The following is a 20,547-nucleotide window of genomic DNA, read 5'->3' on the forward strand; positions in this document are numbered from 1 at the left end:
ATTTTTTTACTTGGCCATGTAGAGATGATGACTGGCTATCGGTATATGATTATATCTATGCTGCGTTTGGCAGTGGCAGTAGTGAACTCTTCCGCATAGTGAGCCGTCATTAATTTATTAAGAAATAAAAAATAGAGATTATAAGTAGTTGTGCGATCAATGCGTAGTTTAATAAATTTCTGTTGGTTTTGCTACCGTTAAAAATAAGATTAATAATTCACAAATACATTTGTAGAGTAAACCAAGAAATCGTACTAATAAAACAAATAGAAACCACAAAAATAATAGTATGTTACAGAGAAAATGGTAAAGTTGAATAGAATAATTCATTCTTTTCTTCAACGACTACCGAATCAATTTTTTTTTTGTGTGTTTATTTGATTTGACGACATTGGAATATTTAAAATTTTGCACTTTGATATATTTCACACTTTACGATTGAATTGAATTGCTATAATTTATTTAAAATTTCAAGTGAACTTACTCGATTTTTTTTTCTTAAACATTTGCTTTATTCATCTTTATAATCTTCACATACTGATGGATGTGTTAAGCTGGTGTTTTTACGTTCTCCAAATCTCGCTCTATTGAACTGTCATTTTCCTATTTCTTGCATACGCAAACACCAACAAAAGCTTATCGCCCATCGGTCATGCTATTTAGGGTTATTGATCGTGGTTCGGCCTATGCAAAAACTGATCCTGGTTCGGCCCATCAGCTTAATCATCGATAATTCATTGAATATCTACAGATTTAAAGGTAAAATAATTTTATAAGCAGCTTATAATGTTTTCCTATGCATTCCCTTTATTTATTTGCCATAAAAATTAATGTAGCTAGCTCAAATAATTACATTTATAACATATGTAAAAGCGGCTTCCAATGTCGCCATCACAGCTGTCTTTTTAAACATCTAGAAAATGTTTTAGTCTGTGAAGTATAGGGTGAAAACAATTTTAAAACATAGATTCATCTATATTCTTCCATTATTGGAACGTTTTATTCCAAACAAAAAGCGAGATTACGACTTATTGAGAAAATACGATATTAATTTTTTGATCTTAGTTCGGCCTACAAATGATCGTGGTTCGGCCTATCAGCTTCACTAAATCACCGCTAGTGGCGCCGCGCTTCGCCCACGTTTTACCCATTTCTGGCTGCACGTACCACTTGTGTTAAATCTAAATGTTGTGTTTTATTCCATATTTTATTATTTCATGCATTTCAGAAACAAAATTATTATCTTCCTAAAATTGAGTTTTTCTTTTAACAATAAATATGAGGGTATTTTTTACCAAAGAAGCGTACAAACTGGGTTGTAATGTTTCAGAATTTTATGCAACCTTATACGCGGTTTCAGGGCTTGTGCATGAAAGAATATTTAAAAATTCACCAATCCAGAAAAATACTATCTGGAAAAAAAGTTTCCACAAAAATTTCATGATTGTGGGAACTCTAACGAAAAATCAATAAAAGTAGTATTACGAATTAATTGGAAATGAATTCCTTTCAGTTCTACTAATTTGACTTACGTCACTTATACGCGTTTTTCGGTTACGACTTGCAACCTTCATCAGCGTGGCAAATTTCTGCAGAAATTATAGTAGAACTAAAAAGAATTCGTTTCCAATTAGTTCGCGATATTTCGTGAGTTCTACTAAGACGCTCGTAAATAATTTTTAATAAAAGTATGCTTTACCTTTTGAATTGTTTTTAAAAGTATGTCGGTTTGCCAATTTCTATTCTTTTAACGATAGGAATTTAGCATTATTTGTTGTCCCTGAATTAGGTAAAAAACCAACGAGTAACGTCGGTATATGACCGGTTATTTGTTAACACAGTTGTGATTTTAAAAGCAGCTATTTTCAGTGATGTATTGGACAATATTCTGAAATTAAATGTAAATTCTGTCTTTTTTCAAAGGTATCTACAGGACAATTGCGAGGCTAGTGCTTCGATCTATTGAGTTTTACAGCCTCTTCCAGTCGAAATTACGACATGCAACGCCTGGATTGTTAGATCAGCGTTGTACCTTGAGGTCAACTGGGAGGAGAAAGTTAAAAACTATATCTAAATTAATGTTATATGAAATAACCACATTATTATCTATGTACAAGCTTATTTAACACTGCTAGGTAGATAAAGTGAAAAAAGATACTATATTTAGCAACAAAAATACATCTGTACTATTTGTAATGCTTCCGAAGAAAGTAAAAAATTGTCTAAATTTATATAACCCGAAATAGTTAGAATATTGACCATGTACAAGCTCATTTAACACTGCTAGGTAGATAAATTGAAGTAAGATACTATATTAGGAACCAAAAATAGGCTTTTACCATTTCTGATTGATTAATATATAAAAACCCGAATTAATCCACCTAGCGGCGTGACCTAGCCTTTCTACTGCCACAATAATCATTATTTAGTTTCTCAGGAGCATCTATAATTAACTTGACTCTATTTTTAAATATCCGTTCTGTATTCCTCAAAATCCTTATTTGCCAGTAAAATTCACAACGTCCAATACGTAGAATAATTATATTTTCTTTCCTTGGGTGCGTAAATAGTTGCAAGCGTCATTTATGTTACTTGATGAACACCTTATTTAGTTTTATAATTTTTACGTGATTTAAAAAAAAAAAATATAATGTTTGTAGACTTGAATGAACATATATAGAAAATTAGAAATTAACCCTCTAACGGGTCTACAGACGGCCTTAACTTTCGGGCTTCAGAGCCACATACGAAACATGTTTCGAATTGACAATATGAAATATGTGTTCATAGCAGATTTTTTTATATTTTGATATTAATACCATGCGTTCAAAAGTTAGCATCTTTGAAAAACAAAAGTTCAGAAAAATTATCATTATACTTCGCTTTTGAAGAAAAAGGATATCTACAACAAAATGATTCATCTCAAAATTTTACTATTAGTTGGCTTGGCTTCAATTTTGCAATATAGATACCTAGATTAGAAAAAATAACTGAATAGAGCATTAGATATAAAAGAGAAAGTGAAATTTTTATTAGCTGGCGCTCTTTCAAATATTTATTTTTGCATGAAAATCAAAACTTAAGCTTCTTTTGAATGTACTTTCATGAAAAGATAGTCATTAGCTTGGTCGCATCGTTTTTACAATGTATCCCATAAAAGGGACAGGGAAACAAGATGACATAAAAAAAATAGTGCAAAAGCTGCGCCATAAACATGCTTGAGAATGGGAAATATGATCGATATGATTTCAAGTGCTTGTCATTTTTTATTTATTTATTAAAACATGATACATGACATAAGACATCTATCCTTGAAAATGTCACTAACGAAAACAAATCTTATAAAATTATTACCGTGCAACGTTTACTTCCTATTTTTCATATAACATGCCTAAACTCTAGTATCTATTGATAGAAAAGAGCTTCTAAAGATGCGGAAAATTTGTTTGAAGTTTGTATAATTTTGTTTGGAAAAATCAACTCACTAGTATTTTTAATCCTATACACCACTAGACCTACATGCTTAAATTAACTGCTTTTCTTCGCTTTTTGCTTTTCTTGTACAATTGTGAGTAAAATCAAGTGAAGAAAATGACAATTGAAATCTGAAAGCAAAGAAAAGAAAAAACTTTTCAATTGAATCCCGCTACTTAATATTTATTTGCAACAGATACGTAGTTCGCCTACGATGTGCAGGCTTCATCACTGTCTTATTTCAAAGCGTATACGTATCGGTCGCGAATAAATAATAAATAGTGGAATTTAGTCGGTAAAAGTTTTTTCTTTTCTTTAATTTCAGAGTTCGTATTCCACTAAGAGACTTCAAAAACTTCAGACAATTGACCTGTTTCTCACTTTTCTTGAATTTCAATGCAAATTTAAAAATTGCAAATAGTAATCACTTGCACACATACATACACACATACATACATACGTACATACATACATACATACATACATACATACACACATACATACATCACACACATTGAATACAACCAACATTTGATTGATATGATTTGATTTCACACGTTTTAACGGTTCAATATACGGTGCTTAAGTGTTAAAGTTTGAATAACTTTTGAATGAACCGTCCGATTTTAAATAACTCGGTTTCGTTTGATAGATCTCAGCAGTAATTTTCAAATAATAATAAAATGTGTGATGTTTTTCATTGAATTAATGTTTATATGTTTCAAAAATATGTTTTAAATACTATTTTTTCACATTTCTTTATGTAACTTTCAAACTACAAGTCCAATCATCATGAAATTTGGAAGTTAAGGGTTTGCAAGGCTCCTCTTTCATATGCAATCAATTTTGTTCAAATCGGTTAAGGAACCTATGAGATAATGGAGTCCCATATTTTTCGTATTTTTATACATAACTTTTGAACTAAAAGTCCGATCAGTATGAAATTCAATAGCGACCAATGGGACATCTAGACCTTTCATTTGACACTAAGAACATTAAAATCGGTCCAGCCATCTCCGAGAAAAGTGAGTGAGATTAAAAGCGTCACATACACACACACACATACACACACACACACACACACACACACACACACACACACACACACACACACACACACACATACATACACACACACAGAAAATGCTCAGTTTTCGAAACTGAATCGAATGATATATAACATTCGGCCCGCAGGACCTTCTTTCCATTTCCGGTTTTCCAAGTGATTTCTATACCTTTATACTATATATTTATATAGTAGAAAGGCAAAACATTTGTTTTGGAAACTTTATATCGCAATAGGCCGAACCAAGATCATCGATGGGCCGAACCACGATCAACATAGGCCGAACCAGGATCATAATTTGACTGTCATTAAAAATCAAATTCTAAATCAACTGGTCTTCTAAAGTTTCTTCTAAATCAAGAAATAGAATCGTCTTTAGTTATTCTTCCCAAATATTCTAATTTTTTTTCGAACAACATTGTGATTTTGTAGATATACGTGCATTAGTCCATGGGTGCTATGTGAAACAATGAGAATAGGCCGAACCACGATCAATCACCCTACGCTGGTTTTGCCTGTCTACACGCAGAAAAATAAATGGTAAATGCAAAAGAATTCTGTATAAATGCAACAAAAAATATTGTTGACTGAAGGCTAACCCAGATATTTTTTTGATTCTAACTGTTTGACCTTCTAGTTTAACAATAAGGTTTGTTATTTCGAATAATAGCTAGTTTCTATCAAAGAAAAAATTGTAGAATCGAAAATAAGTATTTTTGGGTTAAACGATCTAGTAGAAGCAAAAAGAGTATGAATTAAGTTTAAACAATATTTTTTTGATTCAAAAATATGATTCCAGTTGAACTCAACAACAGGTAATTGTTGTATCAATGCTGTATCCAATCTGGCAGAGGAATGTTTGCTGTGTAATCGACCTTTCCAGGCCATCCTCTCGCAAAAAAATGGGGCAGATCGGAGTACACTGAACTTAATCTCGTGTAAAATCGGGATGGACAAAAAATTAATGGAACACTAATGTTACGAAGCCCACACTCGTGTGGTCTAATTTTCACACAGACGCGTTCTCGTTCTAACGAACAGACGGCAATGTGCATCTCTTTCGGACTCCCCGATTTATTATTTGTTCACGCACTGCGACGAGTTTTAGCAAATGTGTATCTAGCTATCAGCCATGTTAATTACTCTCGCTCGTCTTTGCAACACGCGCAGTAGATACCGAACGCTCGCGGAGTCCGTACTCTTACCCTCGTGTAAACCGAGGGCGTAAAATGAAGAAGAAAAGAAGAAGTAAAGCAAAAACTACAACCATATATCCTGCTCACGTTCGCTGGCTGCTTACGACAACCGACGAGCTGTTGGTTTCGTGAGCGGGCTGCGCAGAACGACACTACGAGGCTGTCTGCTCACGAGTGTGTTGGCTACAGAAAGTATGCACGCAGCGACAGTGGTTGTTTGTCATCCCAGCTAGCATTTTCATATGTATATTTTAGTTACGAATGAGAATTAAGTACCGTTATATGTTCAACAAAATTATATTCAATCCACAAAACCAGCTTATACGTACCCTTTTGAAGGCGATGTACGTACTGAGCAATAATTTTAAACGACTCATTTCTTCTTCTTCTTCTTCTTTTTCAGCATGGAGCCGGGGTGGCTCGTGCTGATTCAAGCACTCGTCTCCATTCAACTCGGTCTTGGACCACTCGTCGCCAATTTCCTAGTCGTGTCAGAAGTCGCAAATCGCTTTCGACCTGGTCGAGTCATCATGCACGTTGGGCCACCTGTTCCTGGCGCCGGTGGTGTTGTTGAAGAGAACTATTTTCGTCGCACTGTCGTCCGGCATCCTTACGACGTGTCCGGCCCACCGTAGCCTGCTAACTTTCGCTAGATGTACGATGGGAGTCTCCCAAAGCAGTGCCTTTAGGTCGTGATTCATACGCCTCCGCCACTCTCCGCTTTCAGTTTGTACTCCGCCAAACATCGTCCGCAGTACTTTCCGCTCGAACACGGCAAGGGCCCGTATGTCCTCCGTGAGCAGCGTCACGGCTTCAAGTCCATAAAGAACTACCGGTCTAATAAAGCTTTTGTACATTGTTAGCTTCGTACGACGGTGTACGCTTCCTGATCGTAGCGTTTCACGAAGGGCAAAGTAGGCCCGATTTCCCGCTTGGATGTGCCGCTGGATCTCCTTACTAGTGTTGTTATTCACGGTCACCAGTGATCCCAAATATACCTCTACCACTTCTAGTTCGTCGCCGTCAACGGTTACCGTCCGTGGGAGACGCGCGTTTGTTTCCTTTGAGCCTCTTACTTTCATGTATTTGGTCTTCGTCGCATTTATTTTTAGCCCAATTCTCCTAGACCCCGCTTTCAGTCTGGCGTAGATTGCCTCCGCCGTCGCAAAGTTCCTGGCTATGATATCGAAGTCATCTGCAAAGCCTAGAAGTTGACTACCCTTGGTAAAAATCGTGCCTCTCGTTTCGATGCCTGCTCGTCGGATCACCCCTCATGTTGAACAGCATGCAGGATAGACCATCACCTTGTCTCAACCCTCGCCGCGTCTCGAAGGGACTCGAGAGTGTCCCAGAGATGCGTACGAAACACATCACTCGATCCAATGTTTCTTTGATCAGTCACGTCAGTTTGTCCGGAAAACCGTGTTCGTGCATTATCTGCCATAGCTTGTTTCGATCGACTGTATCGTATGCTGCTTTGAAATCAATAAAAATGTGATGCGTGGGCACGTTGTACTCCCGACATTTCTGCAAGATCTGTCGGATAGTAAAATTTGGTCCGTAGTTGCGCGAGCCCCCATAAAACCCGCCTGATAATTTCCTGCGAAACCTTGTGCTATCGGTGACAACCGGCGTAACAGGATCTGGAAGAGTACCTTGTAAGCGGCGTTTACCAGCGTAATACCGCGATAGTTGCAGCAGTCTAGCCGATCACCCTTTTTGTAGATGGGACAAACCACTCCTTCCATCCTCCCAAATCCTCGAAATAACCCAGTGTAGAGCCTTTGCTAGCGTTTCTTCGCCATGTTTATAAAGCTCTGCCGGTAGGTGGTCCTTCCCAGCGGCTTTATTGGTCTTCAGCAGCCCGATTTCTCGTTTAACTTCTTGGAGATCAGGTGCTAGGATATTACTATCTTCCATGGGCGCTCCTAAGTTAATTTCCGTTCCGCCACCTTCTGCGACTTCTGCCACCTTCTTCGACTTCTGCGACTTGAAGAACTGCTTCCATCTGTCGACCACCTCGCGCTCGTTTGTGATTGCGCGTGTCATTAGCTCGGGATAGTTGTTCTAATTCTTTATGATCTCTGTCCTCCTTTTGGTGCTTTTTCCTCCTCAGGATCGTGGTCAACTGGTTACTAACTCGTCGGTATTTGGCCAGGTTCGCTCTAGTAGCAATAATTAGATAATTTTTCCAAGCAGTTTTCCCCTCCACCGCTTGTTGGCATTCTCCATCAAACCAATCATTTTGTGCACTCCGAGGCTCTATACCTAATGCCGCGATAGCGGCCTCTCCGATGACCGAGCGTATTCTGTCCCAACCGTCTTCGAGGTTTGAAGTACCTAACTCCTCGGAAGAAGGCAGTGCCTCATTCAGTATTCACGCGTAGTTCTCGGCGGCTTGCTTATCTAGCTGCCTGATGTTCATCCTAGGAGGGCGGCTTTGACGTGTCCGGTATACGGTGGACAGCTTTGAGCGCACATGTACTGCTACTAGGTAATGGTCAGAATCAATATCCGCACCTCGACGGGAGCGTACGTTCGTGATGTTAGAGAAAAACCGGCCCTCTATGAGAACGTGGTCAATTTGGTTCATTGTACGTTGGTCAGGTGATCTCCAGGTGGCTTTGTGGAATCCTTGCGCGGGAAAAAGGTGCTTCGAATCACCAGGCCTCGGGAAGCTGCGAAGTTTATACATGTTTGGCCGTTATCGTTTGTGTCGGTGTGCAGGCTATGGGGTCCTACCACCGGTCTCCACATTTCTTCCCTACCGACCTGGTCGTTCATATCCTCGATGACGATCTTGATGTCCCATGACGAGCAGCTGTCGTACGTTCCCAAGTAACATTTTGGGTTTTATTACACTCTTATGATGGCATTTATGACAAAAATTAGTCATGAAGACCGCTATAAGAATACAATAAAATTTACATTCCTGCTTGGGTTACCTCCACGTTAATGATGCTATAATTGAAGAAACGACCCTTTATCCTCAATACACACATTCTCTCGTTGATCGCCTTCCAATCTATCACGCGATCCTGCATTCCGCCCAACACTACAAAGCCCGTTTCCAGTTCCTTGGTAGTGCCACCGCTGTGGTAAAACTGGGCCTTTCCACCACGGATCATCCATACCTTCTCTCCTTTGCGACAGATTTTCTGCAGAGCTACGATGCCGAGTTTGCGGGGATCAAGCTGTTCAGTCAGCACCCGCTCGCAACCTACGAATTTTAGCGATCTGCAGTTCCAAGTACCCAGTGTTAGGCACCGCTAATTCGCTAATTCGCTAACCGATAAAATTTGCTCGATAATCATGTAAATTTCCCTAATCACTAATCGCAAACTGCAAATTAACTGTCACTGTTTATTTTTGAACATGGTGTTTGCGTCAGTGGAGTAAGCATTGGGCGCTATGCTTCTCGCACTCGCTTGCGGATGCTAATTTGCACTCCGCATACGAATACCCTCTTCTATTCGCCCCCGCAAGTGTCCATTCCGCATGACCCCGCACGCGGTGGTAAATAAATTGATAAACACAGTTAGGTTATGTGGTGCGTATCACTCACACTCTCTTCACTTAAGCTGCGCGCTCTCGTTGGAGCTACGAAGTAACCCTTTAAATATCCAAGCTGCTAGCGACTGCAACGAAATGTGATCGCGTTGCGCAATTCAGCAGAATTGTAAGTTTTGTTTCTCCGAAGGAAATATTTTGTATTTTTTTATGGCAGCGTTAGCTGTTCTACTTTCAATCCAACTCGGTTAATTCGCCTTACTTGACCAGAGTTTCATCTTTCGGGCCTAGACGAGATTTCAGAATTGGGTTGAGTAGCGGGTAGGGTCGCTACATCTCCCCCTTTCTCCCTTACGAGATGTTGAGTCTCTGAAAAAAGTTTCTTCATTTTTATGAATTTTACTGCGTATGTCTTTTTATACATATCTCATATATTGATTTAATATTGTTTTAATGGCGAAGGATAAGGTATGGTATAGCGAAGAGCAAGTAAGAATAGTCCAGACTGAGTCGAGTAGTTAAGTGACAGGAAAGGTAGAAAATAAGAGGTAATGAGTGGAAGATGGGAGAAATAAATATGTATGTTTTAGTATAATTACGATCCATTTAGTTGACGTTTTGGGAAAGCCGTTTAATAGCTTTGTAGATTTGTAGCGATGCAGCTACAATCTTTGTAGTAGCGTGCAGGGTCGTTCACGGTTAGCATCGTTTGTTATTCGCTGGATTTGCAACACTGCTCCGCACTGAATAAAAGAACTTCGATACAAGGGTTTCTATGTTGAGTTTCAAGGTATTAGCTCAAAAAAACTATTTGGTACCGCCGAACTCTCTTTAAACGTCTAATACTCCACGGATTAACATTAACTTTTGCGACGACTTCGGTTCTCGTTGCAACTCTCGGATCTTCGTGAATGTAGTTTTTTCTGAATCTTTACGAGCACCTACCAGATGCTGAAACGGAACGTATACGGCATCACGGAGGCTTCTGAAACCAAACCTATTAGGAGACATCAGTCGTCCCGGCGCGGACTGTATGCGGTTGTGCAGAATATAGCTCCTGAATCATAAACCAAGGCAAGTATTGATGACAAATGCAGGACTGAAGCCAGAAACGGTAATAAAACATTCGCGAAGACTTCTATAAACGTTTATTTAGCAGGAAATAAAACATGTGCGACTGTGCGCTACAAAGTGAAACATGTGGAATGAGAAAAACATTTGACAGGGTTGAATCAAAAGGCACATTAGTATGCTGACAGTACTGGGGTGTTTTGAATGGTCCAGACGTCCTCTCACACATTGCTCTCTCCACAGAACTTGACGCGACTAGGAAACTTTTCCCCGTAGCTCTACCGACAGCTGTGAGTGCACCTGTGTGCAAAATAATAGCAGTGAAATCCAGTAATAGCAGTTACCATGTACACGAACGCCACCTATGTGACGTTGTATGCTAATAGCATAAGATCTCTAACTAAATATACTCGACTGTCGTACTGCCATTATTGAGCATATACAGGGGTTAGATAAAATGATCGGAACAGGTCGAGTCACTAAACTCATAACAAACCTTCTAGATATAGCTCAGCTGGCAGTTTGTTTTCTGCACAATGACCATTCGGACAAATCAAATGTCAATTTTCTATGCATTTCAATGCCCAGATCTTTTACTTCATGAACTCTTTCCAAGCGATTTCCTGCGATATAATAGCTGAGAAGTACTGGGTTTTTGCTACGCGTGAATGATATGACAGAGCATTCCGCGACGCTTATAATGATATGGTTCCATCTGCACCACTGTATTGTATAATAAAAATATCGAAGGACAAAGATTACTGCCTTGTGGGACCACAGATAAGTTCGTAAAGGCCCCGGATTCTACAATTAGAGGTAAACCCTAATAGATTTGTGTTAACCGAGCGACTGGCGTAAAAATCATGCCGAATGAAGGAGATATATCGTTTACACCCAAAAACAGGTAGCCATAGATAATCAGCTCTAATAATTTGAATACATCACATAGTGACGTAGTTCCTCGATAGTTTGTCATGTTTCGCTTTTCGCCTTTCTTGAATACAGGAGACATGAAAGATTGTTTCCAAAAAGTAGGAAATAATTCACTGAACAGGGACTTGCTGAAAATCGCTGATTACATTGTTATTCAAATACCGCAAGTACTTATTCTTTCGGTCCTAAAGAAACAATATTTTGGACCAACATTTTTGGTATACATATTTTGTTACTTAAACAACTGGCTGGTCGTGAGTTATGACAAGATCAAACGTTGATGTGAAGTGTATTCGATTTCAGTGACACAATTTGATAATTTTTTGCCTTTCACCTCTGCTCTGCTGTTAATCTTCATTTTTCATCAAACTGCTACGATATGTTCTGTGCAAATAGCAAATTGTTGCAATAAATCAGATCCAATTACTAATAATAATATAATTTAATTTTACTTTTAATTTAGACAATCCATCGAAATTACTGATTTAATAAATAAATATGTGCTACGATGGTATTAGCGTTTGCTTTAACAATTTTGCTAATCATTGTACTAAGGTCATCTTCATATATAAGAAGTATAACAATCTCTTCTGCGATGACCTCATGCTAATTGAGAAAAATGTATGCAAACCTATAAAATGTTAGATTTAATTTTATTGCAACAATGTGAATCCAATCAGCCGCGCGGGTAATACTTTTCGACGTTTGTCAGCGTATAGTTCAATGTTTATATCAACAATGATGTGTTCCATAATAATGGTGGTGGATCCGAAGACGCTGCCGAAAGTCGTGACCGAGAAGAGGATAGTTTACTCACGGAGGACAAACTTGCCAGTTTGGGTTCGCTTTTATGCGGTGCAAATGCGCTCAATGTTTACTCTTTCAGTTCAAACTTCATTGACATTTGGCAGAGCAGGCTTTCAATTTAGTAAACCGATCGCAACGTGCTTGTATATCCTTAGTAGGTATATGAGTTCTTCGACATAAGCTAAATTGGTTATATGTTAAATCCGGAAGGTGGTCAGATGGGAGAACAACTTTAAGTCGCACCCTGGGTACGATTCTGTCTAAGCTGCATCTTTCTTTTCATGGCAGATCTTCTAGACTCCGTCGAGAAGTAGGTGTAGGTAACCCAGCAAAACTCGATAATAGAAGCAGCCTCTCACTGACCGTCCCGTGGGCCGCTCATTATCCGTACCAGTGCGGCTAAACGTGGTGGGAACTACGACGCTAATCGAAAGCCCAATTAACTTTCAAAACAATCACTGCCGGGATGTTGTCTCACACCAACCGAACCGCTACCGCTTCACGATGGTCCATTCAATCGACCCCTGCTCTGACCTGCTTAACGATCACCAGTTTAGTAATGGAATACTCTATTGGGTGACAATAAAACAGTTGCTTGGCGGAATGGCAATTCTTGTTTTTCAGTGTTAAGAGTTTCGAACCGGTACATACAAAATTGAACTCAATTATAGGTTACTGCCTCGAGGAATCGACTTTATCACGACATTCGAAAAATGGTAACTTACAGGTAAAGCGAATATTTAACCGAACGATTTTACTGACTAATGCAAATTGAAAATTTCCGATTTTATCAGGAAGGCTTTACAATGTATTTGTATGTATCTATATAAGCCGAGTGAGTGATTAACGATGGCAGATCAAAACGATCAATGTTGACATTTGTGTGGCAAATTGGAAGCGCTTAAACTCATTCATACCATCGGTCAATTGCAGTGGTTCTCACTCATACAAATCCGCAACTTACGCGTTGACGTAAGCTTCAGTTGGTCTTCTTGATTAATGCATATGACAAAATCTGACTTCTAATGACATACGGACATGCGAAAAAAGACATACGCAAATTTCAATCAGACTCCGATTGAAATTCGTCTCAGTGTTATGTTGAATCGTATTGAATCGTAAAAAAATATGAAAAAAACGATGAAAAATTATTATGCCGCCAATCAATATCCCAAGTATCTGTTTCTATGCTATGAAACCGCAAACATTTTATTAGTCCTTTTATTGTGGTAGTTCTGAAGCTTATTTCTTCCTTGATAGTAACACTTTGCGTTGGATAAATTGATCGCCAAGAAATCCTGAAAAGTTTTTGAACTCTTTGGACTACTCTTTCAATAGAATACGATGACGAATAAAATACAATCCAGTTTAAGAGGGGTATAAAAGTGTATAATAAATCTCACCTGTGCGGTACTTCACGCTCCTAAGCAATATTTTCAATTGATTCTTAATGGTCGTTCTAGTTTATGGAACGCAAAAGAAGTTTTTATCTCCATACAGTTGAAATTATCACAAACAACCAATTTTCGAAATCAATCGAAACATGTAGCTACAATTCAAACCATGTCTACATCATTTTTGGGACATATTACATACTGTTCCGAAAATTATAAATATTCGTTCTTCCTTAATTAAATGAAACCATATACAGTGGTAACCCGATTTTGTCACTGCCCGATTGTGTGTGTGTGTGTGTGTGTGTGTGTGTGTGTGTGTGTGTGGGTGTGTGTGTGTGTGTGTGTGTGTGTGTGTGTGTGTGTGTGTGTGTGTGTGTGTGTGTGTGTGTGTGTGTGTGTGTGTGTGTGTGTGTGTGTGTGTGTGTGTGTGTGTGTGTGTGTGTGTGTGTGTGTGTGTGTGTGTGTGTGTGTGTGTGTGTGTGTGTGTGTGTGTGTGTGTGTGTGTGTGTGTGTGTGTGTGTGTGTGTGTGTGTGTGTGTGTGTGTGTGTGTGTGTGTGTGTGTGTGTGTGTGTGTGTGTGTGTGTGTGTGTGTGTGTGTGTGTGTGTGTGTGTGTGTGTGTGTGTGTGTGTGTGTGTGTGTGTGTGTGTGTGTGCTTCACAGGAATGGCTAAATCTATTCGTCCGGTATTACTTTTGTTTGAAAGGTATTATTGCTTAGTTACTACATCACTGAATTGTTTTGTACAGGGTGTTCAATAAATTCGTACACACTTTAAAAATGTGTTTAAAAAATGAAAATACAGTATATTCTTTTCTGAGTCAATTTTTATTGAAGTAGTGTTTATTATGAACCTTTACGACATATTTGGTGGAAGCACCTCCCTTCCCCCCCCCCTTCCTTTGTACTTTATGACGAGCTTGAGACGTTTCTCAAAAGAATCACATGCGGCACGCACCTGGTCCATGAGCATCTCGTCCCAGATCTTCTAATTAGTTCGCTCTAATTGGCCAGCATGTTCGACCATACATAAAAGTCCAAGGGATTAAGATCTGGGGAGCTGGGAAACCACAAAGTCTTATCGAGAAAATTAGTCAAATTCTCCCAACACCACGCTATTTGCCGTGTGGGCCGGAGCCCCGTCCAGTTGAAAGACGTAATGATCTTTCCCGAAGAGGCCACGAAGTGCCGGAGCCTTCTCCATAACCTCGGTCTCGGTTGATTTTCACGTTTCTCTCGATAAACACCTGTGGGGGCTGGTACCGAATGGCCGAAACACAAATGGCCGAATCACGATTGGCCGAAATACATATAACCGAATTTCAACAACATTCACAGAAGGCCGAATCATGAATGGCCGAATCAAGAAAGGCCGACTCATGAATGGCCGAATTATGGAAGGTCGAATTACAAAAGGCCGAATAACGAAAGGCCGAATTTTCTCGGAATGCCTAAATAACTATTCAACTAAAATCATGAATTGGCAAGCGTTAACAAATAACTTTAATCATACAAAAACCAAAATAAGCAACACAACTATTTACTATAAAACAAATAATGCTTCAAGAACGCCTTTGTTTAGTGCTTAACAAAAGAGCAACAGGGTCAACAAACTTTTTTACTAAGACGCTCCAAAAATTTGCTCATGTTTCCTAGATGATGCAGGGCGAGACGGCCGCAGGCCGCGAGTGTGCGCCGGTGACCCGCCGTTGGAAGCGCCGGCCACTGCGGGGGGCAGCCCCCTGCAGAAACCACTTCTATTTAGGTGCATGCATTTTCCTATGTTTACTGACTAGTAGGGATTATCCCTTAGTTAAGTCCGAACGAGCGGCAGCTAGTAAGGACAGCATGTACCCAACGTTTGTGCAGGTTGAAGGCCGTGAATATTTTCGGGCGAATACGACGTTCGGCCCTCGTGTTTTGTCCTTTTGTGATTTGGTCAGTAGTGATTCGGCCATTTGTGTTTCGGCCATTGGTGATTCGGCTATTTGTGTTTCGGCTATTCGTAGGTAATCCACCAGTGGAAGCTTCCCACGCTTGTATACCACCCCCCAAACCATCACCAACGCGGCGCTCTGGAACCGCGGGATGTTTATGTGTGATGGGGGGATGCTGGCCAACGTCAGCGCCCACAACCGATCATTTTGGACATTGTGCGGCTGTTGCAAGATGAAGAGTTTCTCATCAGAAAACATGAACTCCTGACCAGCATGCCACGAAAGTATCAGTTTTGCTCTGTCCAGCCTCTTCTTCGTTGTAGCCTCCGTTACCCCATGAACCTTGCGTTTCTGGTACGGCTTGCATCCCAGGTCCTTCGCCATGATGGTATGGGCAGTCCCGATCGACACATCCAGGTCAACAGCGGTCTTCCGGATCAAGCGGTTCATTTTTCGACGAACCTGCTCCCTCACCACCTTGATGGCTGCTGGCGTCCTCGCCGAACGCGGCCGCCCGGATCTAGCACGGTCCTAGGCCGAGCCCGTCTCCCGGTACCGATGGATGGTGGTACGGATGACATTCCGCTTCACCCCGTGGGATTTCAACCGCCGAAATATGTCGCCAGGTCGCTCACCTCTAGCAAACAACTTTACTACGACGTTGCGGCACTCCTTCATCGCGCGCGGTAAACAAATAACAAGTGACATCTAGTCAACGCCTTGCGCGTCGGTTAGCCTATATATAGGGTCGTTTGGGGTGATTTGGACACCTGGGGTAAAATGGACAGGTGCTTTATCTCGGAAAGTAGCAGTTTCACTGCATTCATATTATTCTCAAGTTCTTCCTTATCTTCTTACACCATTATTAACGTAAAAAAATTGGGCTTAACTTTGACAGGTGTCGCCAAATGTAAATGTAAACAAAACAACTGCCTAAAACGACACCAAATGTAATTTTGATGCTCTAGGTTTTAAGGTTTTTCCAGTGATTTAACAAACTTTTCAAATTATTGTGCAGTTCGGTTCTGTTTGGCTACATAAGAGAAACTGTTTGATAGAAAATTAGAGCTAGATTGTATAAAAATAAATCCAATTTTTTAAACTCATATTGTTGTATGCTGTGTGGGGTGAAATGGACAGTTTTGTGGGGTGAAATGATCCTGTTGATTTTAAACCATTTTTTCGGTCTCATTAATTCTAGATACCGTAAAAGTACAAAAGAGATGTGCATGTGATGTTTAAACAAGAATCCACCGAAAAGATTATTATAGACAATCAAGAGTGGATTTTGAGTATTTGAAAGTATTTGCAATCCCGCCAATAACGTATGATCGCCAAAGGGAACATTCGCAACGAAAGTCAGGGATTTTAATAATCGGGTTTCGATGTGTTTGAGAACAAACTGAATGAAATATTTCTTTGGTCATTTTCACTCAGATTCATATTGAAATTTGTGATTTTTGAGGCACTCGGGGCGAATCCCTGAATGTCTGTGGTTGTGTAAAATGCAATGTCACATTCATTTTGTTATCGTTACTATTTTATACCAATCGATATGTCGAACTGTCACTATATATTCAGTTTCAGGTTTGACCACCCTCTCTAAGCCACCAGGAATTATCCTGCATTAGGAGCACTTGCATGTGACAAATGTCGAATAAGACTTTAAATAAGATCTAGATTCATCGAAGTATGGTTTTGTTTACTTCCCAAAAAAGTAAAGTGATATTGGTATAATTTATGAACTCTCTTCCACTCTGATAGACGGAATTGAACTCGAAATACTATTACAGGCCGGACTCGATTATCCGGGGATTCGATTAACCGTGGATTCGATTATCCGGGGATTCGATTATCCGGGTTTTTAGACTCGATTATCCGGGTGAAAAATAATTTTTTTTTCACTGATTTATTTTAAACCCAAATGTTTTCACGCTACATGATAATTCCAACTAGACAAGCATTGATTAACCTCCCTAAAGCTACAAAATTCCTTTCTTACATCCCTTTCATCGGCGAAAAAAACAAAAATAAATCCTGCGATGATGAAATTAATTTTTTTACTTAAAAATCATCATCGCCATCATCATTATCATCATCATCATCATCGTAATTATCAGTAAAAAAATTGCGAAAAAGGAATTTTATGACTTTAGGGGAGATTCATAAATAATAAAAAAACATTTATTATACCTAAATATTGAAAAACATAACATACAAAAAATAATATTGTACCAAAAAAAATCATCAGTGGAAAAAATCGTAAGACAGGATTTTTTTGACTTTTGGGAAGATAGATCAATAATAAATAAAACATTTCTGATGCCTAAAAGTCAAAAAACTTGACCTACCAAAAAAAATTTGTACCAAAAATGATGATTCGATTATCCGGGTGATTCGATTATCCAGGCTGAAAATAAAAATGAGCACCCGGATAATCGAGTCCGGGCTGTACTAATTAATATGTGTTCCTAAGTTATCTGCTATAAGCCTCAGTATGTTATTTCGTTAAAAACAACCGTTTTTTACACATTGTCCATATCACCCCAAACAAAATTTTGATGCCAAAAAATCATTATTTTTATTTTAACCTATTTTAACAAAACAAAGCTAGATACAATTGTTAAACTCCGCTGGTAAACAGAAAACAAGTAAATCTCAGTATACGATTCAACTTTTTTGAGTTTTGATGCATAGATTTTGGGATAATAGGTGATTTGCTTAGGGTGTCCAAATTCCTACCTCAAGGGTTTCCCATTGTATGCAAGTAAATTACTGCAGAATCGAATTTATGTACCCAGCAATTTCATGTCAATGCTGTTCGTGAAGGACCAAAAGCGGTTGGGTGGATATATAAGCAATGTCGCTTACATGATTCCACGGGAATATAAGGCACTCCTTCCAGCATAGACCTCTGGTTTCTAGATACATTACTTCACCGTGCAAACTTATCTTGCGTAAAGCTTTGTGTGCTAGAAGGACGCGTCAAATACCTTTCCGACCTTATACGACTTGGACTGGTTACCACAACCCTTCATCCAGTCTTCGATTCATTCGATACCGTGATGCTCCTTCTCCTTTACTATAATGATGCTATGGCAATGTAATAAAATATGTGTTATCTATACCTATAAAGAAGGATTTCTGTCTGTCTGTCTGTCTGTCTGTCTGTCTGTCTGTCTGTCTGTCTGTCTGTCTGTCTGTCTGTCTGTCTGTCTGTCTGTCTGTCTGTCTGTCTGTCTGTCTGTCTGTCTGTCTGTCTGTCTGTCTGTCTGTCTGTCTGTCTGTCTGTCTGTCTGTCTGTCTGTCTGTCTGTCTGTCTGTCTGTCTGTCTGTCTGTCTGTCTGTCTGTCTGTCTGTCTGTCTGTCTGTCTGTCTGTCTGTCTGTCTGTCTGTCTGTCTGTCTGTCTGTCTGTCTGTCTGTCTGTCTGTCTGTCTGTCTGTCTGTCTGTCTGTCTGTCTGTCTGTCTGTCTGTCTGTCTGTCTGTCTGTCTGTCTGTCTGTCTGTCTGTCTGTCTGTCTGTCTGTCTGTCTGTCTGTCTGTCTGTCTGTCTGTCTGTCTGTCTGTCTGTCTGTCTGTCTGTCTGTCTGTCTGTCTGTCTGTCTGTCTGTCTGTCTGTCTGTCTGTCTGTCTGTCTGTCTGTCTGTCTGTCTGTCTGTCTGTCTGTCTGTCTGTCTGTCTGTCTGTCTGTCTGTCTGTCTGTCTGTCTGTCTGTCTGTCTGTCTGTCTGTCTGTCTGTCTGTCTGTCTGTCTGTCTGTCTGTCTGTCTGTCTGTCTGTCTGTCTGTCTGTCTGTCTGTCTGTCTGTCTGTCTGTCTGTCTGTCTGTCTGTCTGTCTGTCTGTCTGTCTGTCTGTCTGTCTGTCTGTCTGTCTGTCTGTCTGTCTGTCTGTCTGTCTGTCTGTCTGTCTGTCTGTCTGTCTGTCTGTCTGTCTGTCTGTCTGTCTGTCTGTCTGTCTGTCTGTCTGTCTGTCTGTCTGTCTGTCTGTCTGTCTGTCTGTCTGTCTGTCTGTCTGTCTGTCTGTCTGTCTGTCTGTCTGTCTGTCTGTCTGTCTGTCTGTCTGTCTGTCTGTCTGTCTGTCTGTCTGTCTGTCTGTCTGTCTGTCTGTCTGTCTGTCTGTCTGTCTGTCTGTCTGTCTGTCTGTCTGTCTGTCTGTCTGTCTGTCTGTCTGTCTGTCTGTCTGTCTGTCTGTCTGTCTGTCTGTCTGTCTGTCTGTCTGTCTGTCTGTCTGTCTGTCTGTCTGTCTGTCTGTCTGTCTGTCTGTCTGTCTGTCTGTCTGTCTGTCTGTCTGTCTGTCTGTCTGTCTGTCTGTCTGTCTGTCTGTCTGTCTGTCTGTCTGTCTGTCTGTCTGTCTGTCTGTCTGTCTGTCTGTCTGTCTGTCTGTCTGTCTGTCTGTCTGTCTGTCTGTCTGTCTGTCTGTCTGTCTGTCTGTCTGTCTGTCTGTCTGTCTGTCTGTCTGTCTGTCTGTCTGTCTGTCTGTCTGTCTGTCTGTCTGTCTGTCTGTCTGTCTGTCTGTCTGTCTGTCTGTCTGTCTGTCTGTCTGTCTGTCTGTCTGTCTGTCTGTCTGTCTGTCTGTCTGTCTGTCTGTCTGTCTGTCTGTCTGTCTGTCTGTCTGTCTGTCTGTCTGTCTGTCTGTCTGTCTGTCTGTCTGTCTGTCTGTCTGTCTGTCTGTCTGTCTGTCTGTCTGTCTGTCTGTCTGTCTGTCTGTCTGTCTGTCTGTCTGTCTGTCTGTCTGTCTGTCTGTCTGTCTGTCTGTCTGTCTGTCTGTCTGTCTGTCTGTCTGTCTGTCTGTCTGTCTGTCTGTCTGTCTGTCTGTCTGTCTGTCTGTCTGTCTGTCTGTCTGTCTGTCTGTCTGTCTGTCTGTCTGTCTGTCTGTCTGTCTGTCTGTCTGTCTGTCTGTCTGTCTGTCTGTCTGTCTGTCTGTCTGTCTGTCTGTCTGTCTGTCTGTCTGTCTGTCTGTCTGTCTGTCTGTCTGTCTGTCTGTCTGTCTGTCTGTCTGTCTGTCTGTCTGTCTGTCTGTCTGTCTGTCTGTCTGTCTGTCTGTCTGTCTGTCTGTCTGTCTGTCTGTCTGTCTGTCTGTCTGTCTGTCTGTCTGTCTGTCTGTCTGTCTGTCTGTCTGTCTGTCTGTCTGTCTGTCTGTCTGTCTGTCTGTCTGTC

The sequence above is a fragment of the Sabethes cyaneus genome, chromosome 3 (genome assembly GCF_943734655.1).
Source record: "Sabethes cyaneus chromosome 3, idSabCyanKW18_F2, whole genome shotgun sequence".
NCBI lineage: Eukaryota > Metazoa > Arthropoda > Insecta > Diptera > Culicidae > Sabethes > Sabethes cyaneus.